At 45.1% G+C, this 26,382-nt stretch overlaps 1 protein-coding gene across 2 annotated transcripts in view; it reads left to right on the top strand.

The window, feature by feature from the left end:
• The first annotated feature begins 207 nt into the window (after nucleotides 1-207).
• Nucleotides 208-26,382, top strand: part of TRAF6 (TNF receptor associated factor 6) — a 185,252-nt gene continuing 159,077 nt past the window's right edge. Inside the window, exon 1 of one of the 2 annotated variants that reach the window (XM_086959529.1) lies at nucleotides 208-360. The gene's annotated coding sequence lies outside the window, so the exon portion shown is untranslated. The remainder of the gene's footprint in view (nucleotides 361-26,382) is intronic. The other variant, XM_086959531.1, reaches the window with a different exon arrangement.

Raw genomic sequence — 26,382 nt, forward strand, 5'->3', positions numbered from 1 at the left:
CCTAGATTGCAGTTTCCGAAAGCGCATTAAATACTATTCACATTACCGGTCCGAGAGAGGCTGGACCTTATTTCCGGAGTAGCTAAGAGAAACACTTCCGGACTTCAGGGTCGTTCGCCATAGCGGATGAATATTTTCTTCCAGGGCGTTTGATTCTTCTAGCCAATCACAGGATGCGTAAGCGAGCGCTTCCACCAAGCCCCTCCCATTACTGTCCTGAACCTGTCAATCACGATAGCCTCTTGAATGCCTCGCCTTCCTTTTCTGAAGTTATTTCGAGTCTTTCCTTTATTCAACCCTCTGACAGCCGAGCAGAAGGCAGGGGCAGCGGATTTAGCACCAGCCGTGTACTAGTGGGAGGTAAGGACTACTTCCTTTAATATTCTGAAAGGTTCAGCGTGGTTGGGGCAGGTCTCGGAAGTGTCCTAGGGTCCAGGAAAGGGGAAGAAGGTAGATTCGAGGACACAAGAGGGACATGAGTGCAACCACTGCAAAGGGCTTGAGCATAAAGCATGTACCACGTTTTAAAGGACCGTTTTATTTTGGATCGTAAGTACTTGTCACCTCCTATTTATGGCCTCTTGTGTAGTCCAGGTCTTGGTACTTGAAGTGATCTAGGCAGACAAGTTGCAACCTGAACCCATTATTAAAACTCACTATTGGTCATTTTATAGAAAGTCAGAATTACAGCAGCTTGTTGATTCATTGGCAAGAGACCTGTCAGTAAAGATAGGTAATGATCTGAGGTGAGACACTGTCAGGAAGTCAGAGAGCCTTCAGTGTTCCTATGTGACATGTCTGCAGTGTGCATATGAATATTTGTCTCGCGCTGGGCTTTAAGAGGAATGAAAAAACGGGGAGGGGGGGACGGGGAGGGAGTCTCCCAAAGGGGGGTGGCCCATGTCCTTAAGGGCGCGGCTTAAATACACAAGCTAACAATCTGTGCTTTGCATAGTGTGCCGCCCAACTTGTATTTTGCTGTTTCTGTCATTGCATCCAGATATATGATCCAACAAGTAACATCATACCAACAACAAATCAGGACTTTTGGAAGTTGATTTAATGGCTATGGTGGTCGACTGCGAATCTGGGGACCTGGGTTTGAGTCTCGGCAATGACCTGTACATCCTGTGATTCTGGGCAAATCACTTAATCTCCCCGTGCCTAACAGCTACAAAAAAATGAATGTGTCCTCATGTAATGCAACTGGTGCTATGTAAAGCGCTCTGATACCCGATTTGGGTCAAGTTCGCGCTACATAAAGCTCTGTAAAAAGAAAATAGAGAAAATTACTCTATTAAAGAATTCCCCCTCCCCTACAATGTTCAGTTGGCAAGACGTCATACCGTAACTTCTCCACTAGTGAGTAGTGAGCAGTGTGAGCATGCGCACATCGATTTGCCTGCTGTCACTGCAGTCCGGAAAAGAAATGCACTGCCGGTGCCAGGGCCCAAAACAGAGCCCGATAGAGACCCGTTTTGAGCCCCCTTTTAAAAACTGCCGGTGTTCAGACCCGGTGTGACCCGGCCCACTTAAAGCCCTGGTCTCGCGTATGACACTCCATTGCAAGCACTGACCAGAAACACTTGTGCAGGGTTCACATTGAATCCTGCTCCTGTTCATATTTTGCATTCATGTAGATGCAAGTCTATATTTTGCATGTAGAGTAACTAAACTGTAAATATCGTTTTATCTATTTTATTTTTGCTATTTTATATAGCGCTGACATGGCCCAAAAGGCATCTGAGCGCTTTACAACAAGTAGAAGATAAGAGTTACAGTTGGTTACATTAATAGTAATTAAATTCAGAAATTACTTCGGTGGGTGTGTGCAGGAGTAGTCACAAGATCAGTTACAGCACTTGAGCAGAGGAAATACTTGGTTAAAGCATCAGTTAGTTGGTGGAGTTATATACAGCCACGGTCCGAGCAGGTAAGAGCGGTGGGGCCTGGGGAGGGGGGATTCCGACAGAGGACAAGTGAAAATGTATTATTTATTTAATTTTCTCTCGTCATCACCTGTCGAAATCCCCACACCCAGCCCCACTTATCCTACCTGCACGGGCCGTGACTGGTCATATAGCGAGGGAAGGTCTGATCGCAATCAGAGAGTGTTCTTAAGTCTGGTCGAGGGTGAATTAACCCAGAAGTCTGTCAAAAAGGTGGAGCCTGAGTTACTAGGCAGATAGTTAGATGGAGACAGATTCCAGATTCTAGTGGCACTTCCAGAGAAAGAATGTTTTTTATGTATTGTTCTCGACTGAAGGTGGGGGGGTTCCAGTAGCAGGGCTTTGGCATTTCGGAAACCCCTATGTGCTCTGGAGATTTCCAGTTTCTATTTTGAATAGAAGGGTGAGGAGGAGTGCTACAGTCTCTGGCTCACAGTGGAAGGATGCAGGTAATGCACCCATGCTCCAGGTGAAAGAAGAACACAAAGAGACGAAGGAAAGCCAACTAAAGCGAACACTTAAGCAATCAAATGAGTGTGACGATAAGGACAACCAATAGCAAGTAATGGGCAGGTTCTCAGCCCCTCTTTGCTGACAATACACCTTGCTACAGACAGTGCATGCACTGTTTGGTAGGCGAGACCTAAAAAAACAAGTTCCGAAATAGAAGCGTTGTTATAAATGCGTTCATGGATTAGAGGTGTCACACTGACTTGGGGCCTTCTTTCAGGTTACGTTAATTTTGCATATCAAATAAGCAGTTTTTGACATAGATTTATCTAAGATAAATTTAAAGGCGGTTCAGAGTAATGGAGGTGATGGCAGGAATAACCTTTCAAGCTCAGCTGTGTGCATCAAAATGTTAATGATCTCACGTTTACTGCCATCTGTTACAAAGGAGCTTGTTAACCAGCCATATATACCCCAGCACACTGAGAGCTGACCAAGGGCATAGGTCGTAGATTGGGATGCTCTGTAGCCTCATCCCTCTGTGCTGTTATCTGCAGCAGAAGCACAGCGTTCTAAAAAGGCCTGAGCAGGCATTCTCTTGCCTGAATGCAGGCTTTGCAGGGAATTCAGAAGCTACATGTGCGTGGAGCCTGCTGCCATTTGATAATGCTTCTGGGGGAGTAGGGATGGGGAGGGGGAGGTACAAAATGTAGAAGTGGATTTACATTCATGAAAAAAATGATGTGAAGGCTAATTACAGTAATTCGTTCAAGTATTCTTTAATTGTCTCTTATCTGACATGCACTTAGTTGAGATTTATGTATTTATTCAATGCCTGGTACTAGCTATTTTTTTCTTAAACTGCTTATAAGTGTTTTTGTTTTTTGGAACAGTGATGTAAAAGTGTTGATTGAAGCAAAAGCAAATACTGAGTTTTTAGTATGTATGTAATACTGGTACATGCTCCAGGTATACAGGTTAGCACAACAGTTCACTGTAAACTGTACACTTAGAAAATAATGTAACATATGCCCACCGCAGCTCACATCTACGTGACAAGTCTATCATGGGACCCTAAAATCACTTATCCCTAACACACCTTTCTACACAATACACAACTTACTACTAGCAACACACATCAGATATTATTTATAATTTTCATACATAAGGCCTCCGATGTATAAAGTCCCGAGGGGCACTATTATCTCAAGAAGGGTGGCAGCGCGCCCCCCTCTCCTTGAAGGCTCCCTAGTATTTACTTTTTGAGCGGTGATGAAATATTACTTTACGTTCAACAAAACTTAGAAATTCACTGAAAAAACTAAGTTTAAAGTGACCTCATAGTTATGTTAAAATTTCAATGACAACATAACGTTTTAAACTAAAAAACACTGACATTCACCAGTTATAGTTATCTCAAGTAAGTGTAATTCGTGCCTTAATGTATAACTCGCACACTCCCCATGCACAGCTAATTGCCCCACATATTACATGATTCATGACGTTCTATAACATCCTGCAACTTTTGAAATTACATCATAGATGACAATACTGTGCATGGCAGGTGTGCCAATTATAGTACACTATTTTCTTTTGAGGATAATATTATACAATATACAAACATGCTTATGGGTTACCGCTGTCTTTCTACTACTCCTAAAGCTTTTTCCCAGTCACTGCTAGTAAGCTGAGGTCCAAGGAGATTCTTTGCCCTCCACGCTATACAAAAATGAAGGGGCAGATTTACAAGCCCCTTTCGCCGCCGTTGCGTCACTTTTGTGACGCAGCGGCGGCGCAAAAGATGCGCCATGGTGCGGGCTATTTACAACGTGACGCATCTGGGAGATGTGTCACGTTGTAAAGCCCTGCGCCTTAAGGAGGCATTCTAATGCAGGGGGGGCGTTCCGGCGTAGGAACGCCTCCTAAAAGTGGCTGGGTGAAATCTACAAGATTTCACTCAGTCACTTTTAGGCTAATGCTACGTGAAAACCCTGCGCCTGCTTGAAGCAGGCATAAGGCTTGACGCAGCATTAGTAGAATGGGCCCCCCAGAGCATTGCTGGAGCTGCGTCGCGCATGCAACGCAACTCCAGCAATGCGATACCTTTACGGCACAGATGCGTGACGCATCTGTGCCGTTTTTGCCCCATGGTGCGCCGTATTGTAAATACGGCGCATCATGGGTGGCGGAGGCATGGCGCACAATTATTATAAATATGCCCCCTAATACTTTGTGATTTATGATCTATGTTGGCTTGGAAGCATTGCTAATGATTCCTTATTGATTCGTTTAGTTCCATAATCTTTGAAAATGACAACTGTCATTCCATTATTGAAAAATACCTAAGCTAGGCCGGAGATTTTTGCCAATTTTCAACTCCTTTCGCAGTTACCATACTTGTTAATTCTGGAGAAAGTGGTCTTCCAACAACTAGCAAAATGTGTTTATGCTAATCATATTCTACACCTGACAAAAATAGGTTTTTACCCAGGTCACAGCACTAAGTGAGTGTTTTAACCCAGATCATTACACAAATATGAGATTATGACTGCCATATTACTATTCAACTTCATGACTGCCTTCCCATGGATTTCCTTGGATGAGTTCCAACAATCTCGAACTCGCTGGTTGTAAGACTGAAATTCCCTGTCCTATAACACCATCAATTCTCTATGAGCTTATTTTGTGGCCCCATAAATTAGGTCTCATTTCTCAATAGGTTTCTGTCTGTAAAAACCTACATGCTAAAATGGATCATTCCTTAACTGTCTCAAATCAAATTCTTTTTCGTGGGGAAGTGCTGTTTCTTATAGCTACACTATCTGATGAGTTTTCTATATCTGTTATATTTTTTCCTAGAAACTTCAGGCATAAAATACTTGTTGAGACTACTGCAATACTATATTTACCTACTTATCACATCTGCAGGTTCCAGTTGGTCTAAAACTGTGATACTGTTGGGTTTGTTCTAGTCTTCGTTCCAGAGATCATACCTCTTCTGCTCTTTCCATTTGGCACTGGTTTGCAGTGAAACAGCAGATGTTCTTCAAATCAGTGTCTGCATATGAACGTTTTCACTCTCCATCTTTTGCCTCTACATGCGAGGTGCAGTTGGTATCATCCAAATCACCGGTTGAGATCTATGAAAAAAGATCTAATAACAGTCCCCAAATTCCATCTGAAAATGGCTGGAAGCAGGATTTTTCATGACTGCTGTCTCTAATTTGAACATCCTACCACCTCGTCTTCCTGCTGAATTACACCGCCTAAGTTTCCAGATCTTTGTTATAAACTTGGAAGTTTTTTTTAATGCAATAGACTTTATGTTCCTTCTACTCTATTGTCATAGTGAAAGTGTTATTGGCAGAACAGTTTTTCTGCCCACTTGGCGCCAGGAAATAAAAACATGAAGAGGAAACAAAAATAGAGTGGATGCAGCACGCTCTGTCTTCAGCCATACAGTCTAGGGTGTTTAACCCCAATGTACCGCTATTGGGCTGGACTGGGGGGTGGGAAGGGTGTTGTTTTCTGGAGTGGAGGCATATCCTGATGCCTGGTCTGTCACTACCCATTTTTTTGCGTTTTATAACTACTTTTCCCTAGTGTCTTTTTTCCTTCGGGATCTGTGGGGTTTCATAATATTCCTAGTATTTCCATACGTCTTCCAATAAAAACAGAACACCTGTGTGTCTAGGCGCAGTACCTGTGACAGAAACAGATAGAAACAGACCATATTTAGTGATGTGGTCTTTGCAAAGTTCCTGGTTGAGTCCCTTCTGGTCTTAGGGATTTGACCCATCCTCACTAGTTGGGTGGCATTTTTCTTTTAGCAGAAGAAATGTGGTAACACGGATGGTGGGAATTTTGTTGGTCCCTGTAGATTCGGTAGTTTTCTCTCACAGAAATATGAGGAAAATGCTTGTTTTTGTGCAAAATATGAATTTGAAAGTATTCTGTATAAGAAAACAGAGGGGCATATTTACAATTACTGGCGCATCCCTGCAAATTAGCAACCAGGGCATGAAGATTGTATCCCGATGCTGCAGCCCCACACCAATAACAGAGTATACACCATATAACTGCATAACATAACTGGTGTAAATAATGGGCGCTGGGTGGCTGTTCTAGTTAGAGAATTACTTTTAAAGGTTCTGCAATTTCAATATTAACTCGACAAGTTTTAATCTGTATCTTTAAATGTATATGTGAACAAACCTAGTGAAAACCAATAGTTTTAAGTGAAAGTGCCTCTACTAAGATCTATGATCTTGAGCGAATGTTATCTTTGGTAGGGGCAAGTGTGAAAATGGGTGGATGAACTGATGCATGAGTGCAAAGATGAATAACTAAGCACTCGAATGATAAGTCAGTGCATGGGTGGAAACTTCTATTTAACCACTCATTAACTCATCCTCAATACTACATATGGAATTTTACCAATCCGTGCCGAAGCGCTTTTTAGTTTGAAACCATATTTACTGGTTTTGTGCATGCTTTAGGAACACTTTAGAAGGCATGTATCTACCTTGCCTGAAGTGTAAGAACTCGACAAAACACTCCTGTCCCTATGCATAGGTTATGAGGTTTTGTTTGTACTCCTACAACCAAAGTGATTTTCCGCTGGTGTTGGAGTTCAAGAATGTTAGCCCACTTCTGAACATGTTCGCACCAACGAAATTGTGTTTTGTGTGTGCGCAAACAGGAGTGCATGTTAGCTACAGTAAAGGGAACCAATTCATTTAGAACTAGTGTAAAGCGCATGCTTATAAAAAGCTTAAATTACAGTATGTTGTGAGGCAGGTTAACAAAATGGTAATAGACAAGGCCTCTACTGTCTTTGTAAAAGTGTGTTACATTCAGGATTTTATTCGTAAATATTATTCACATTAGTAATACAGCATGACAGTAGAAAACTCCTGTCCTCAAAAGTCCTTTTTAAACCCAGTCCTAGATATCTATGGAAAGGAAAACCTAAATGACTTGAACACCTCGTAATGTATGAATAATGTAATCTGCCGGTGGCTTTTTATAGTGGTGGCAGTGATGGGTCAGAATAGTCAAATCATTCTGGAGCTGGTGCTGAATGAATACCAGTACTCCGCAGTATCATTGAGACGATAGGGCCTGGCAAAGCTAGATTTGTAATTGCTGGTAACGATCAGACCTAACACCAAAAGTGAATATATTTAAAATGTGGTAGTTGTATGGTGGCAATTCCTCAAACAGAGAAGTCACAAATATGTAGCGGACCACAGGTCAAAAAAGCAGCTGTGACACCACAAAGTACCATCAATTTCGACTCATCCCCTACACACTGGGGCACTTCTCATCTAGATCACTTTCTATATTTTGTGTTGTAATCCCTGTTGCAGTATTTAACACCCACGTGTGTTCCTCATCCTCTTGTTTCTTCAAGGACTTCTTCCATCTTTACTCCTCTAGGTGCCCACTCTACACCAAGAGACAACCTACTAACCGCGTAATACAGCAATATCAGTCAAGCAGTACAGACCCAAGATGAACCCGTAAGTAAACTGCTACCTAGGCTGAGGTCATTAGGATGTTCTTCCTCATGTAAGAATGGCCTATGTCATGGCATGACACTTTAGCATCTTAGGTGAGGGGTTTCTCCTCTGAGTCCAATGTTACCTCAACGGAATTAGAGAATTCAAATCCCCTTATGCAAGATGAGAGCATGCCATCCTGCTTACATGAGGGGATTCCTCTCAGAATTGAATGGGATTGCTTGCTTTTATAGGGAAGAAAACAAGAATTGAGCATAACACGCCCAGGGGTCTCCAGTCTTCCAAGGGTCCCCCAGGGAGGGTGAGTGTGTGTTGCTGCAGGAATTTGGGAGTTTCACATGCTGGCTGTTCTTGCTGTTGGTGAGTGATAGGTGGAGAAGCGAGCAGCTCGGTGATAGTGTGATTTCAAGAGCACTGCCATAGTGTAACGCTTCCTACTATAAAAACACTTCAATGTAGCAGTTGCTGAGTTCAGCTGATCTAAAGCAACCAATGGGAAATTGTTTTTTTAGTTGTTGTTGAAATGAGCTTTGGTAGATAGGCAAAACTTTCTTCAGGTTAGAAAAATGTAAAAAGCGGCACTTTAGGAAGCTTTCTTAGTTGCAAAAATATAATACCTCATTCCGCTCTATTGCATCCTGCATGCTTCAGACTCGCATCAGCCCTATTAAAACTTCAATAGTACGACAAGTATGCGGGACTAACTCAGTTCGCGGCAGGTATGCAAATATAAGTTATGTTTGTGTTATTCACAATAGCTGTGAGACACCTGGCAGATCTGACATCACATTATGTTTCAGATGGTTTGTTAAAGATAAGCCTCCCCACCTACAATAGATTCTCTGCATGTCTTTACCAACGGATTATTGCAATACTAATGCACAAGTACTAGAACAGAACCAACGTGACATCACTGAAATGCAGAATGCTGCATCTATCAATCACAATATACAATCCTCTGGATATTATTAAAAAAGTTTACAGAAAAGAAACTCAAAACAACGTTTCAGGTTTTTCATGACGTAATCCTTGAACCTTCTATAGTCCTTAGTTGCCTAGCTTAGCCACAATGTACCTCTGCCAATCTACTAATGCTACTCTACAGCACAACATTGCTATGTTGGCACTGCTGGCAGAAGCCAGGCACTGCAGCACCTTCCTAAGCAACCAGCCTTACTCTACAATTGGCAGTCATGCACATTACCTACTTCCTTGCAATATGATGAGGCATCGATGCAGCTACTCTTCTGTTCTCAGTTGGGATTACATACTCTTCTGGAAACATAGCATCTGTAGAATGTTCTTGTGCATATGTCTCCTCCATTCTGTTTAACTGTGTATGTGAACCCACTGATGGTACCATCCTCTTCCAGCCACCAGGCCTCTATTTTGGACCCCAGCTTCCTTACCATCATATGGACAAATGCAATTAGTCCCATGTGTGAGTGCTCTACCTACTTTAGTGCATTAAACATGTCTCCCGAGAGTTCCCTCTCTACCAACTTGCATGAAGGTCATGGTGGAATGTCAGCAATGAATAGGAAAACTTGAGAGGATTTCTTGTGATCGGGTATGAACAGTCAGATTGAGAGAGATGTTCATGATTGTATTCCTTGCCCATGCAGTGACAAATCACATGTGACCCGGGAGACTAATATAAGTCCAGTTGCGTAGCCAAAACTTCCATGGGAGAAGATGTCCAACAACGTTTGTGGTCCTTTTGTTGGTTTGAACGTGAGTGATAAATATGCCATTGTTATGCTGGATTATTTTTCAAAGTGACCTGAGGTTGCATTTGTGAAAGATGTAAAGTCTAGAAGTGTGATTGCATTTTGTGAGGACATCTTTCGTAGGGAGGGGTGTCCTGCAGAAATATTAACGGACAATGGCCCCAATTCGTATTGGAGGAGTTTTACACTTTTTTGAAAAAATGGGGATTAAAACATAGTAAAACACCTGCATATCACCCAAGGGGTAATGGTTTGATTGTATGTGTTCCCTCAATACCTGGTTAAAACACTCTATTATCTGTTGCAAGCAATATGTGTTGGAAACGCCAAGTTAAAAATATGTTGGCGAGCTACAGAACTACTACACATTTCATTAACAAGGAAACACCATTTAGCTTGCTCATAGAAAGAGTACTGTGCACTGTAGTGGCTCCAGCATGGATGGCCAGGTTGGGCAAGTGGAATGTTAACTACTGACAGTTGCTAGATCATAACGATACCTGCCTCCTCATCCTCCTTGATCTCTCCTCCGCATTTGACACCGTCAAACATGAGAACTTACTCGAACTATTAAACACAAGAATGGGCCTATCTGGAACTGTGCTCAAATGGTTCACGTCCTTTCTGCATAACAGGTCGCAGAAATTCAAGAGCAACAACTTGATGTCCGCGCCAAGACCTGTATCGCTAGGCGTACCACAAGGATCCTCCCTATCCCCAACTTTGTTCAACCTAGTCATGGAACCTCTCACCACCTTGCTGCAAGAATCCAATGTACACTTCCACATGTATGCTGATGACACCCAACTTTATCTCAAACTACAATCACCCAAAGACATCACGCTCTTGAACTCAACGATCAGAAGCACCCAATCTTGGTTGGCCGCTAATCATCTCAAACTCAATGCCCTTAAAACCGAGTTCCTTCTGATCTCACCACCGCGAAGATCACTACCGCACAAATGTGGCTTAAAGACCTAACGGCACTCAATGGTCAACCCACCATCGTGGACTCAGCGAAATCTTTGGGCATAACACTTGACACCAATCTCAGCATGCAGGAACACTTCAACAAATCAACTAAGGGAGCGAACTATCAAATCAACACCCTTAGGAAACTTAAACCTTTCCTTCCAGCCAAAGACTTCCAAACTGCGGTACAATCACTAGTCTTACCTCGAATAGAATACGGCAGCACCGCCCTCTGCGGTCTCCCCCTAGCTACTACGGCACCCATAAGAGCCTCTTTAAACGCCGCAGCGAGACTTATCACTGGATCAAAAAACACTCACACATTTCCCCTGATTTCAAATCCCTGAACTGGCTGCTGTTTGAAGCCAGAATTCACCTGAAAATCGCTTGTTTGACGCACAAAGCTGTCCACCTGAGCTCACCTAGATACCTCGCGCAGAAGCTGACGATTTCTGGAGGCTCCAGAAACACTAGAGGTACAAACAATCTTTTGCTAAAGCCTAAAAGATTCTGCAAGGAAAAAACCTATAAACGCTCTTTCTCAGGAATGGCTTCCAGGATTTGGAACTCGCTCCCCCCTGAAACCAGGCTCATCACCTCTACCATACTTTTCAAGAAAGAAGTAAAAGCGATCCTCATGGCTAAATACACTTGAACCACTACTGGGGAAAAACTACAAAGACTCGATACTCATCTGTACTACTTGTTCGAACCCTTTGTATTTTTATTTTGACTTTGAAATTGACTTACTTGATTGTTTTATGATATCACTTCAATGTACTTTTAACATGATTGATGTATCTGCGTATACATGCTCCCCTCCTCTGTAAAGCGCTCTGATATCTGCGAAGATCTTGTTCGCGCTATATAAAACTTTCAAAATAAAAATAAAAATAAATGGTTGACACCTATCGGGTTAAATGTGGTCAGAGACACAATGAAAGAATAAAGAAAAGTGGTAAGACTTTTGTTCGGGGAATGCTGATTAGAGTGCCCCTGGGAAACTAGGTGAGAAAAGTTTTATTCTGAGATATCCCTTCCCTTAAGGAAATGATAGAGGTAAAGGGTAACAATTTCAAATTATCCAATGGCAAGTGGTGGAATACCAGAAGGGTATGCGCTTTCAGGGAAGAAGAGCAACACGAGTGGATAAGGTCTGGTAGTAACCTAACATTTGCAGATGATGATGTTGTGAAAAAAAGCATGTCAGCAAAAAGGGGTCTCTTCACGCATGTAAAGATGAGACCCAAGCTGTTAAAAGAATACATGTGTCCATAGGATTGTGATTTAAATCCCTATTTTTTTTATTAGTTTCACAATGTTTCTTCAAGGAAGGGAAATGTGTTAGGTTATATTTTGTATACTGGTACTCTTCTAGGACTGCATACTTGTTTCCAGCCAACATGATGCTTCCTCTTTTGAATCCAGTTTGTGTGTGGATTCTCAGAAGCTGGATGCAGACAGTTGCCAGGAGCCAGGAAGAGTCCAGGGTTCGTTGTATCCTGCTGAATGAACCTTAAAATATACATCTTCTGAGTCCTGTATTTCAAAACTACTGTCTACAGTAGTTATGACTCTCCTCTCTTGATTTCTATATTAATTATGCTTCCTTCCACCTCTGGGCGGTCCTGGTGTTCCTGATATGGTTCTTCAGTAATTCTGCTACCTCCAAAAGCAGTTTGCTGAGGGTTAAACCAAGATCTGCTTTATCCAAGTCTCATCCTTGCCTCAGTTACATCAAATAACTCCCCTTTTGCCAATTCAGTACAAACAATACTGAGTTAATCCTTGAATGCCTGAACCTGTTCAATTCGCCAATATCATGCAGCCATACTTTCAACGATGTGCTTACTGTCTTATCTCCTCGGCTGTTTTAGCCTCTCACTCTTCCTTGGTCATCCCTCATAGCAGCACTAAAACCTTACTCGCGGCTGACCGTAGCTATTCCTCTTCACCATTGTCCTTTTGCTCTCCGAGCCCCTCTTCCTCCACCTTTACTTATATAACCAATCAGCACGACAAATATACTATCATGCTACATACTCCACTAAAAATATACCTTGGAGGCGGGCTATCCTGCATTGCGAGATGCCTAGTCGAACAAAATTAAAGCCTTGGGTAGTGGAAAGTACTAACTGTTTATGGTAACTTCTCCCCGTATAGAGTATACCACTCACAAATGAACTAAAGTTTTTTGACAACCAGTAAACAGCCAATGCCTTATGATCTATGAACAAGGAACTCTGTCCAGTTTCATTCAAGCCAAAAGAAGCAAATCATATAACTTACTTCATCTACAGTATCTGGCCCCAACGCCACATACACTCACTTAAGTGATGAATATGATGCAAAACGTGTTTTCCAATTCATTTAAAGTTACGCCATACTTAATAAGGAATCTTGCAAATCTAGAAGCACCTTTTGACATTGTAGAAACCATTTGAATGTGTATCCCTTTCTCATCAACATTCACAAACGAATTGTTACTTAAATGCTAAGTTGGCAACAAATACAGAAACTACTGCTGCACTGACCCAATAATTCGTTTTTGTAATTTAGATGCAAAACTGTAACGGGTCCCAACTTTTTAGCATTTGCTGGTATTCCCTCTTTTGCAATAATTTGCTCCATATAGGTGCCGTTCAAAGGAACAAGCCTATGAAACAATGTCAGCAAATGCCGGTGCCTCGCCATTATCCACATTTTATTTATCTTTTGACTGTACTGTGCCCCTGTTTCCCGTCTAGTTCTACGCCTCCCCCCGATGATGATACCAGCTCCCTGCATCAGTGTATTATTTAACCCACCCCACCCAGTCTTTTAGAGTGAGGATCCTATAAACATGCTTATTTTTTTTGAAAACGTAGTTTTTTTGTTTTTTTTGTTGTTGTACAAAACATATACAAATCCTTACTTGATATTTATCAACATATTCACTAAGTATCAATCAAAAGCCCCCCACCAGTTATACAGTACATGGCATAAGGATATGTTAGCCCTTCACGAGCTGCGCATCGGATAAAATAGAAACCTTCGTAACTTAGGCCCTACCCTTAAGCACTATGAAAACGGTTTGATTTTCTCAGGCGTCAAATATGCTCTGTGGAGGATATAGAAGTGCACTAGCTGAAACCTTGCGTTCCGCGTGCTCTTCCAGGCTCGTCGCACTATCTGCGCCCAGGCTGTCTCAGGGATATCTTTACCTAGATCAGTTTCCCACTTTCCCTTCAATACAGTCAGGGGCGGCGGGTTTTCATGAAGCATTCTAGAATATAGGCATGTGATCGCCTTGAAGGTCCCTGCCGCCATCATGGTGTACTGGCAGGCCATCGACGTCTAAAGCTCTAGCAGCCCCTCCCTCCAGTGCGCCTGAATCGCTCTAGTAAGCGCTGCGTGCAGCAAGAAACCTCCCCTTGGTAAATCAAATCTCTCCTGGAGAATTTGGTAGGGTAGCAGGGCCCCGTCTTCATATAGATCCCCTACCACTTGCAGTCCTACTTCTTCCCAAAGTTGTAACTGCGACCCATCTCCTCCGTGCGGCAATGCCGTCAGCACCCCAAGCGGTATCTCGGGCGCATACGGATATAGCACTCCCGCCCTGTGTTGGGAACGATTCCAACATAGTCTGATCATTGTCTCCTCTGTGAGAAGGTCCCTGGGGTCTAGTTTATGCTGCAAAGCAATATATGAAAGGACGTGGCCCGATGTTCCCCCTCTCCTCCTGTGTTCCGGTCCTCGGAATACCCTCGCTACTTCTTGTGTGAAGATTTGCAATTGAGCTGCTAAATAGTATAGCTCAAAGTCTGGGACCGCTAGTCCTCCTTCGGCCTTGGGTCACATAAGCGTCGCCTCCGCAACTCTACGCCTGCTCGCTCCCCAGTGAATAGACACCACCATCGATTTCAGTAACCTGAAAGTGGAGCTGGGTATCCACATTGGCAGCGTCCTAATCCTAAAATAGTATAAGAAACGAGGAAGTGCCACCATTTTCAAGAGGGATATATGGCCTGTCACCGACAATGGAAGGGTGGCCCAAAAGGCCATACTACCTCTCAGCGCTCTCACTCCGCGGCCCACATTCCCTTCCAGCGTATCTGCCGTCGTGTGGTAGATGTGTTCACCTAGGTATTTCAGGCAAGTGGGTTCCCAGCTCACTGCTCGATTCATGTCCGGTCTAGTCTCTCCTTGTCTTACCGGGAACAGGCATGTCTTGGACATAACTCTCAGGCCCGAGACGTCCCCAAAGTCCCAGAGTAATCTCTCCGCGCCTGCCATTGAACTGTCGGCTTCCTCAAGGATTAGTAGTAAGTCGTCTGCGTAAAGCGATATATGCTGTTGTCCGTCTCTGCTACCTAGGCCCCCTGTAGTGTTGTCCTGTCCGAATCTTAATCGCAAGGGGCTCCACCGCCAAGGCGAACAGTAACAGGGATAGCGGGCATCCCTGCCTCGTCACTTGTTCTACCGGGTATTTCGGTGATATCAACGATCCTATTCTCACCCTGGCCACTGCCAAAGTATATAGTACTTTCGTCCATTGTAGGTAACCCTCTCCTAATCCAAATCGTCGCAAAACTTTATACAAATATCCCCATTCTAAGCTTTCAAAAGCTTTCTCGATATCTACTGATAGTATCATAGGCTTTGGTGCTTCTGGGTGATCGTCGTCTAGTAGTCGCACCAACCACCTGACATTCGCAGTCGTATTTCGCGTTGGTATGAAACCAGCTTAGTCTTCATGGACTAGCGTGGTCATGTATTGCAGGAAGCGGGCCGCCAGTATGCTACTCAGTATTTTATAGTCGGTGGTTAACATCGACAGTGGCCTATAGGAGGCCGTGTTCTCACTCTCTCTCCCTGGGATCACCAGCGCTTCACGCATTGATTGGGGCAACTGCCCTGATTCTCTGGTTTCTTTATAGACTTCTTGGAGCCGCGGCACCAGCAAGTCAGCATATTTCCCGTAATCCATCTAGTCCTAGTTTTGTTGCGGGCCATGCGCTTAATGGCATTTCGAATTTCTCCTGGCTCTATGTCTTTCCCCAAGTCTTTCGCCTGCTCTGGCAATTCCAGCCCATCCAGGAAAGTGTCGACGGCAGGGTCCCCGTCATCTAATCTACTTTTATAAAGTGCCTTATAATAGCGCTTGAAGCACTGCATCATTTCGTTTTTGGGTGTTGACCATTCCTCCCTCTTCCGTCTCTAAAGCCAGGATGGGGGAACTCCTCTTTGTGGGGTTGGCTAACCACGCCAATAATGTCCCCACCTTATCTCTTTCCGCATGGGCCCTCATCATGTAGGCTCTATGGTCAAAGCTGCGCAAGCGCTCCACTACAACCGCTACCGCTTCCTTAGCTGCACTAACCGCTTCCTGTAGCTCAGTGTGGCCAGGCCTCGCCATCTCTGACTCCCGCAGTCAGGAGTCCGCTTTGTCCAGATCGTCCAGGAGTGTTTTCCGTGTACCCCTATGTTTCCCTATGCAGAGTCCCCTGATGACCACTTTGAAGGCATTCCATTCTTTCTCTCGACGCAGTCGTGCACGCGTTTTCTGCAAAATACTCTGCATTATTCCCTCTTCTAGCGCTGCATGGAGCAGTGGGTCATCTAATGCTTCGGGTCGCAGTTTCCAAGTAGAAACGCACGATACCCCAGCCATCCAATCCATGGTAATAACAGGGGGTTATGATCTGAAATCGTTCTGGTTAGATATTCAGTTCGCACTATAGCTGGCATTACTGTTGGGGAGCATAGTATCGCATCCAATCTAACGTGTAGTTCATGCCTGCCAGAAAAATAGGAGTAGTCTTGGTCTCCCGGGTGCTGCACACGCCAAGCGTCTATCAGTCCCCAGCGCACCTGCCAATCTAGTCTACCCTTGGTAAAGCGATGCACCGGGGAGTCTGCTAGGGGAGGGTGAGATCTATCTAGGGAAACATCTGCAACGGAGTCGAAGTCCATTCCCTCCCCTTCCCCGCCCCCCCCCTCCTCCAATCACCAGTGGACTCGCTAAATAATGGGCCAAAGCTCCAGATATCCTTGCCAGAAAGCCCCACTGATCTCAATTGGGCACACATACACTGCAAAAGGCGATGTCTCTGCCTCTTAGCTTCCCCTCAACAGCTACGAACCTACCCTCAGGATCAACCACTTGTCTAGCCACTTGAAAAGGGACTCCCGCCCTAATCCAGATTAGTGCCCCTCTAGCAAATGCAGAGTATGCTGTGTTGTATACCTGGCCCCTCCTTCTACGCTGCAGCGCTATTCCTTTTGCTTTTGTTAAGTGTGTTTCTTGGAGTAGTGCAATGTCTATCCCCCTGCGGATTAGGTAGGCATACACCTTATGTCGTCTCGTCATAGTGTGAAGCCCCCTCACATTACAGGTTATACATCTCAAATGTGTTGAGTCAGCCATTCTCCCATAGCATCCTGCGGAATCGATAAAATTTCTCTGCTACTGCGTCAGTGAATATCCCTCCCCAACTTCCCCCCAACATTCCCACTCCCCCCACCCCCACAAGAACAGGACGTAGTAACTCCCATCTAGTTTCCATCCAAACCATGACTTCTGTCAAACAACTGTAAGGCCCAACAGCAGACACTGTGGGCATGTCTTATGGGCAACGAGGGGGGACTGGTTACCAACGGGCAGCCGCCTCAATTCCTCTAAGTCGCATTGTCCAGCTGACAAGCCCCTCATTTATCCCCCCCCCCCGCATAGGATCTAACATTCTCGACAGGCTAAGCTCAGGGGCCTATGTCATTACCAGGTCCGGTTGTCTCATCCGGTTCGCCTGTCGCCATACCCCTCTGCTCTCACCTTCCTCCCACTGCCTCCCCCCCCCCCCCCCCTTCCTCATGCCACACCTGCAGTGGCGAGTCCAGTAAGTCCAGTTAAGTTCTCTAGAAACAGTCCCACAGCCGCCTTAACCCTCGTCCAGCATTCCGTCCACCGTGACCAGTGGTAGGTGTGTACTGTCTGCCTCAGGCTGTTCATCATCCGAGCCATCTTTGCCTTTGTCCGAGTCTGTCCGCTCTGGAGATCAGTGATCCTGGGAGCCTGATAGCGCCATCACCGCATCAAGCACATCTCTCCGCTCCGCCTCTGCCTCCTGCGAGAGCGTCACCCTCGTGCTCCCTCGTCGGCGTCGGGGCTTTCGTGATCTCTTCTGCTGCAGAAGATCTGCAGAGATTCGTGCATTATGCTCCACACCATCTTTTCCTGCTCTATATAGTTCCAACCACGTACAAGCATCCTCCGGCGTGTCAAAAAAGGTCAATGAGCCATCTACAATTATTCCCAGTTTGGCTGGGAATAGCAGTGAGTATTGCAGGCCTTCCACTCGCAGTTCTCTCTTAACAGATAGGATGGAGGACCGTCGCCGTTGGGTTTCATATGTGTAGTCCGGGAACAGGTTTACCTTGCTGTTTCCCACCTGGTAGGGCCCATACATACGCGCTCTCTAGAGCAGAAGGTTTCTGTCCATGTAATGTAGCAACCTCGCTACCACCGGTCATGGGGGTTGCCCCTGCTGGGGTGGTCTAGCGGGCACCCTGTGAGCTCTTTCCAGCGTATAGAAGTTTGACAGGCCCTACGGAGCCACCACTGTCTAGAGGCATTCTTCCAAATACTTCACCATATCATCTCCCTCTGTTTTTTCAGGTAGCCCTACTATGCGAACGTTGTTCCGGCGGTTGCACCCTTCTGCCTCCTCTGCCCTTTTCTCCAGTGATCCTACTCGATCTAGGATATCAGACATAGTAGCCTTGAAGGCAGTTTGCATTGGGCCCATGGTCTGAAGCGTATTCTCCACCTCTGTAACTCTGTCCACAAACTTGCCATGATCCGCCCGCAGGAGCCTGAGGCCCGTCGCCACCTGTGCTATATCCTGCCGCAGCGTTGCCTTGGTGTCCACTATTGCCGCCAGGATTTTGTCTAGCTGCTGTTGCAGTTGCGGGTCGCGAAGTTGATCCTGTTCCTCTTGTTCGCCATGACCCGAGAGTTCAGTGTCCAACTGTTGCTAAGTCCCCTCTTTCTTGCCTCTTGTCTTTCCCATACTGCGACGCTGCAGAGGTAAATCCCCCTCTTCGTCCGATCAATAGGGTTGCTAGGGTCACACCCTGAGAAGGGCCGTGTCCAAACTCCTCCTAGTGGGCAAGCCGGTGGTACCCTCATTCCCAATCAATTTTGATCTTATGTCGTGCAATTGCGTCCTCTAGACTCCCCAGGCCCCACCTTCGCTATGTTGCTGTGTCGGCCAATTCCCACAGCTCTCCTCTGATGTCTCTCTTGTGCGGGTCGCCGTGGTCCACTAAGCCGCCACTCCCGGGTCTGTCCCCGTCACCCCCAATCTGCAGGGCATCAAGTCGTGTGGTCAGGGCTTGTGGGGTGCCGTCCAGCTCCTCAGGCCAGTATCTAAGGGGCTGGTCTGCTCCCGCGTGTCTCCGCTTCGCGCCACACCGCCAAAGGGGGAGGGCGATGTACAGCTGCCAGTCCCTATTCGCGCAGTGCTGCACAATGGGTTTCGGTGCAGGCCTTGGTCAGCAGCTCTATTGGGTCTAGTGCTCCTGGGGTCCTTCGCTCGGTCCCCAGTCCACTGGCCGCTCAGGGTTCGTTAGTTAATTATCCGGTCCTCCCCCCCCCCCTCCCCCCATCCCCTCAGGGCGCCAGTGACCTCCAACTCTCCAGTGGGCACTTCGCTTGTGTTTAGGAACCGCTTACGCACCAGGGCGAGGAGCTCCTGCAACAGGCACCAGCTCACCACGGTTGTGCACCGTCTCGCTGTCACTGCGCTTCTGCCCTCAGTCCAGGTCTTTCATCTGAGAGGTTCCCCATGGGCATCTGGCGTAATGCAATGTGGGAGCCGGCATGTACGGTAGTCGGGTCCTGGGGAATCCGATCGTCTCTCCCGGTTCATGTAGAGCTGCGATTTTCTCCACCGCAGATGCTCTCAACAGGGCCCTGACGTTCCTCTTACCTCTGGCCACGCAAGGGCCTCAGATGCACCCTGGGTCAACAGCGGGCGTGGCCTCGCCAGCTCGTGGGCTCTCGCAGGTCAGGGTTTCATCCAGGCTTCGGGCGCTTCAATGGTCTATCTACCTCGGTTGTGCCCAGAGGGAGCACTCACCTGCGGCCGCTTGTCCGGCACTCCCCCTTCCGCTTCAGTGCCATCGACCTCGAGCCCCTTGTCTCCCTTGACTCCGCAACTGAAGGCGGCTGCGAGGCTGGTGGGGTGGTAAGACCCGCTCCGCGTGCCCTCCTCGCTAGGGGCAATATGTCCGTGTCCCGACACCTGTGGTCCTCCAGTCTGCCGCCCACTGAGTGCTACAGCAGGGCGCCAGCAATCTGGTGTTCCGATCTACTCCGGTCCTCTATTCTCCCGTCAGTCCGCCATCTTGGGAGATACGTCTCCATCTGCCCCGGCCAGGCAAACCTCTCCAGACCAGCACCGAGTGATCTCAGCCCCTTCAACCACCATCTGAGTGGGTCAGGGGGTTCCGGGCATCGTTTTTACAGGATAATTGCGGGCTCAGTAGCGGAGCTCGCGAGTTAGATGGCTGCCATCTGCGGCTCCAAGCCACGCCCCCCCCCTGTAAACATGCTTATGTGCTCAGATGATGCTGGCCCTTAAGCATAAACGGCAGTGGTGGCTTCTGCTCCTTGTCCACTCATCAGCACCTAGTAATATGAAAAAAAACAGATGTTGAGGTGTATAAAACTAACATTTTCTTGCACCCAAAAACCATGACAACATGGGTGGTATTTTAAAATTAGCTAATTAGTTGTCTGAATGGTTTTGATCTGTCTTTAAATGCATGAGATTAGTGAGTATGCTGTAGAATAAAGATGTCCAATAGGTCGATCGCCAGCTACTAGTAGCTTCCAGCCTGTGTTGTTACTTGCATGTCTGTCACATTGCTTACTGACTTATTATGCACCTTGACGGTGCAGGAGCAGCATATAGAACCTCCACCCCGTTTGTTAAATAAATAATGTGCTACTGCCTCAAAACACACCAGGCAATGAATAAACCTCTTATCAATGTATTGATGTTACTTGAAAAAAGCCACAGTCGGTGGCTGTAAAATGTTTGGAGCACTATGAGACTACAAACAGTTGTATTTATGAAAGTCGCACTGCCCTTTCATTTCTATGTCAAGCCTTGCAGCGCGCATGCACTGCTCTGCGATGCGGGGTGTATTCAGTACATGGGCCTCAAGCCGAACCAACGCTTTTCATTGGTTGTACCAGGTGCCTTTCTAAATTCCTTACTTTTGAATGGTAAATCATGCCCATGTGTCCCTCGTTCTGGTCTTTCGTTCCCTGCCATAATGACTGGGCCCTGTTACAGGGCTCATTTCGCTTTTGTCCATTTCACTTCGTTTCACGTACTATTTTTTCTGATTGCCTGCCTCGTGCTGTGGAAATGTTGCAAACGCAGGCAGTTGTCCTGTGTTATTGCTTTCCCCTAAAACCCACTATTTCTTTGTGTGTTCTCCCCCCTTTTGCACCTTAGCTTTCACTTATGATCAACAGAGTGTGGATCACTAAAAATCGAGTTGAGCAGTCACACAGTTAGAATGTTCGAAATTTGACTTTCCTGGCAGGCTTCCTTTCTCCCAATCTCTAGTGTTTAGCATTAATTATGTTTCACTCGCTGGGACCTCTAATGCTCAGTTTCTTAAAACAGGGTTATAAATCTTGTTCTTTATCTGGTCACAAATGTGGCCGCAGTGTCTCTGTTCCCAGTGTCATTCCTCATTCCTAGTCCTCTAAACAGTGCTGTAGCTACTTGTCTGGTCCCAGTGGGAATTATTCAATCTTAGTCCACTAGACAGTGCTGCAGCCACTTCTCTGGGTCCAGTGGTAATTCCTCATTCTAAGTCTTGTAGACAGTGCTGCAGCTGCTGTTCTAGTCTCATCAGTAATTCCTCATTCTAAGTGTATCGGCATGTGATAATCCTTGTACCATTACTTCCACTAGTGAACAATAATCTTGGTTTAGTAAGGTAAGGCCAGTTTCTGGACATCAACTATTGTACATTATGCAATACGTCAGTTTACATATTTTTTTCATGCCCTCAATGTCATAACAAGAGTACTGACAACCCATGTATTGCATGACAAAGAGACCACAAAGCCCAGTGGGACACTCACTCCTCGGATGTGACTTATAAACAAAATTAAAGGGACAAAAATGGTCCTTTAGGACCTCACAGGAAAGACTTTGTTGATACAGCTCCTATGCCATTAGTGATTTGTACTCAATGCAGCAGCTCTAGATACACTATGGACAGTGATTACGTTGCTTTGCCTTTAGGCACCCTTATCTAATCCAGATATTGGGCAGTAGCACAGGGTGGTGTTTAAGTTGATTAGAAGTGGTTCTCCTTATAGAAAAGGTTGGCAACTCCTGCTTAGAATGTTGGGCGTGGAGCCGTGAGACTCTGCTGATGCATGAAATGTAGGTGCTGGGTAAAGCACGGCCGTGGATTACAATCAGGGAGATTTGTACCCATGACGGGAGCTATCAGGCTGTGGCTATAATTTAAGGGCCTAAGGTGAAGTAAGGAACGTACCTGCATCATGAGAACTACCAGAGTCTTGTTTGAATGTTCTGCCCTCCAACTATAGTATAAGGGAATAGTTAGTTTCCCAGTAGCCGCCATTACCTTTCCTGTTCGGAAAAACCACGTGGCCTTTCAACCATTGCCGTCCACTTTTGACTGTGTCTTTCAGCTTGTTTGGTCTCATATGTTTACAATGATTCAATTTGTGGGACACATGTTCCTAACATTATCAGGCCATACACTACCTGGAGTTATGGCCTGCTGTGGTGATGGCATCAAGTGATCACATGTGACGTTTTGTGCATGGTCCTGCTCCACGTGCTGTGTTCTCCAACTTGGATCAGTGTGTTACTTAGCAATGTGTATGAGCTACAGCTACAACATTCCTTATACATCATCAACAACACCAACAGACATCGGACTAGTGTTTTAGGTGAGATATTTGAAAAACCGTTACTGGCAATATTATTTTTATTCTTAAATCCCTGCTTTGCACTTTGATGGAAAACATTTTTTTTCCACAGGCTTTGGCATTTATTCCTTAAACTCCTATTTGTAGAGGAACAATCGAACATCTGCAGATGCCCACCGACTGTTTTTTCTAAGTTCCTTTGCTATGAGCTGCAATTTATTACAGATTGGGAGTAACTCTTCCCTCATCTGTAAGCACATTTATGAGGCTGTAACATGCAAGGAGTAACCTTTCTGTCTCCATTTCTGTCTGTTCCACACACAAGGTTTACTGGGACAGCCTAAAGTCGGACATATTTCATCTCCATTGTGGAGTCCCACAAGGGTCGGCTCACTTACACTTTTTAATATATATGTGACCCCATTGGCCAAACTAGTTGGAGACTTTGGTTTCTCGCTTGTGTCATACGCCCACGACACTCAAATTTTATTCTCCATTTCTTCAATGGATGAAGTGCCATTGGTTAGGTATCATAGTTGTCTTGACCACATCATACAATGGATGCACACCAACTATTTGAAACTAAATACACAGAAGACTGAAATTATGGAGTTTGGTAATGGCACTCCAATTTGTAATTCAGCTTGGTGGCCAACGGGGGCAGGAGACTGTCCGTCACCAGTGGTTAAGATGTGAAATCTGGGTGTGTTGTGGGATACATAGCTTAATTTCTCAGGACAGATTTATCAGGTCACTTCTGCCTGTTACTTTATGCTAAAGATTCTATGGACGATTTTACCATTTCTTCTAATGGAATTGAGGAAAACTGTGGTGGTCGCTCTTGTGATACTCGGATTGACTACTGCAACACCCTCTATTTAGGGGTTGATTAACGGCAGTTAACTAAGCTACAATCTCTCCAGGACACTGCAGTCTGTACTTTACTCAATATTCCTAAATTCAATCGCATTAGGGGCATTAGGAATCTTCATTGGCTTCCTGTTAAGCAGCGTATTGAATTCAAGGCTCTGTGCCTAGTCCATAATACCTTGCACGGTGGCGGTCCAACTGCGTACCGCAACCAATTCGATTGGTACTTTCCATGGCGTCCACTAAGGTCTGCCAATCAGGCTCTGGTTACAGTTCAGAGAAGGAGGAAGGCTAGATGGGGCGGCAGATGCCTCTTCTACCTGGCTCCCAAACTCTGGAATAAGCTGCCTTTGGAGATTAGATCACAACCGGTTTGGTCTAAAAAACTTGGCTCTATCCAGTTTAGCAGAGCACTTTAACTTTTTCGGTTCCTCCTCTTTTCTGTGTCTTTCTCCATCGCTAAGACGCCACGGCAATCGAGCGCTATATAAAACCCCATCTTACTTACTTTCCAAGGGCACCTCCCGTAGTCTTGACACAGTGAAAAGAGACCCTTGAGGCATATCATGAAATCATTGATGGAGACTTTTTCACAAACAAGAAAGAGAGAGTTTTATTCCCTCACAGCCTGAGCCCAGAAGGAAGAACCATTCTCAAAATATCAACTGTAAAGACTATTAAACAGCGGGTTGGTGAGGAGGGTAATGCTATTGCGTCTGTGGGTGAGTATGCCATTGTACTGAAAATTCCTGACAAGGTTTTTTACCGATAGATAAATGTTGCTTTGAAAAGACACAAGTTTTTACAGAGACCAATTATCTGGTGACCCAACTTATGATTTTGTTTCTGCTATTAGGACATCAACAGTGACATGCAATTACTGTGATATAAGGGATGAGATCATTTGAGATCAGTTAATAGTAAAAACAAATCTGAAAAATTGATTGTTGTCGACAGAGGGCTCAGATGTAGGATCATCTTTTTGCAGACAGAGGACCCATATTTAGAATCTGCAAGGTATAGAGCGTTCTTAAGCCTACATAAAGAAATGTCTAACATCAGTGATGCTCTGACTTGTAAGGAAATAAAGACACACACATCAAGTTTAGAGTTGTTTCGATATTTACTTATGGACACAAAGTGAAAAGTAGACAATATTATCAAAAGAGAGAACAAAAAGACTATGAAGACTGTTGGTTTCAGCAGTAAGCAGTGGGTGGTCTCCAAGCCCGTCTATGTTCTTGCTAAGCCACAATATGTTGCGCAACAAATACCTGCACTGTCTATTAGGTTTCACCTAAACAGTGGACATCATTTTAGTATTTCTGTCTCTTTTAGATCCCAGTATGGAATAGTTTTGTAAAACATGCAGTATTGTTCTCAGCAACCAGCCAGTCTTATTATGCGCAATTCTTTCAATTAAAGGTGTCACTCTTTTATTATGTGTTAGACAGTATGTTTTACGACTGGTCTTCAGTTTTGGGTACACACAGCCCACTCCACTGGCCTTGAGAAGCACCTCTTTCCTTTGCAGAATAGTTTTGTAATTTTCATATGAATAATGTAAACATTATTAAGAGGTCTGTAGGATACAATCATCAAACCTTAACTAAGGAGGTACAATATTTTTGATTGTTCTGTGCTCTAGAATGACCTCTTGTGAAAACTACAGATTTCTGAACACTATCTATGGTGAATGAACTTACTTCAGTTATGGACAAAACATTTACATGACCAACTAGAAATTGCTATTTCCACTCTTTGCATTTGTAAAGGTTTTCTTCATGCTACAGACAAAATGTATTTTACAGTCCATTAGTTGAGCGTATTAATATTGTCTGTGCAAAGGTTTTACCTCATTTGGTCTAGGTTTATTCCTGAATACAGCAATGGACAACTGTCTATTTACCTTTTGAAAAGCATTTGCCACATAAATGCACCATGTGTTGTATTCGTCCCTTTTGAGGAGTTTGAGCAAGAACGTTTTTTTCTCAAATGTTGAAATCTCCAAAGTATGTATTCAATGGTGGACAGTGTTATTGCAAGTATAAGTATTTCTGCAAACCCATGGTCGCAGATTCGTGTTGTTTATGTTCTAGACTGAATATTGGCCTCAGTTGGACTAGCTGACTCTATAGCTAAGGTGCATTTACGAAATTCTAAATATGAATTGGGGGTCAGTGGTGGGAAGGATGCAGATCAAGACGGAGGCCGACTATTCCGGTCATCAACAGGAGTCGGTACCAAGGCTGAGTTACGAAGGGGCATTGCTGTGTAACTACTTACCAGATGAGCTCACGAGTTTTAACAAATCTAAGTAATTTGTCAAAGATCTAAAAACAGTGCATTTCTGGAAATGTGATGACAGTTAATTCCTTTAAATGAAGTCCTTAAATGTTTTTATTTCATAGAAGAAGCCTGTGGAATCTTCTTGAGAATAACTGAAAACTCAGTTATCTTCCTCAGCAGCCATCGCATCTAACTGTTTGTGTCTAGGGTATTGTTAGACCTGGCATCATTGGTGTGAATCTCCCATTTTTAGGTCTCGTGACCTACAATGCGCGCAAGCGCATTGAGGGAACGAGAATTCAAGTGGCCAAAATCATCGTCAAACCAAGGGCTTTCAGCCGCGGTTTTCATGAAGTTCACGTGAATCACGTGAGCAAACAAGCACGCGCATCAGCAGCATTTCTCCTGCACAAGGCTCGCAAAATGCTCTCCTCCCTTCCCACATCAAAGGCATCAATCACCCTCCCACAGGCTTCCCCAGCGCTGCCCCGCCATCTGTTCCCTGCCAGACGGCCAGGCCATCTGTTCCCTGCCAGACCTCTCACACCTCCGTCACAGCATGCCTGTGTACTTCAAAGGCTTATCACTTCACACGGCCGCAGGCCGTGCAATCAGAGCAC

Source organism: Lissotriton vulgaris, chromosome 2_2, assembly GCF_964263255.1.
Source record: "Lissotriton vulgaris chromosome 2_2, aLisVul1.2, whole genome shotgun sequence".
In the NCBI taxonomy this organism is placed as follows: Eukaryota; Metazoa; Chordata; class Amphibia; order Caudata; family Salamandridae; genus Lissotriton; species Lissotriton vulgaris.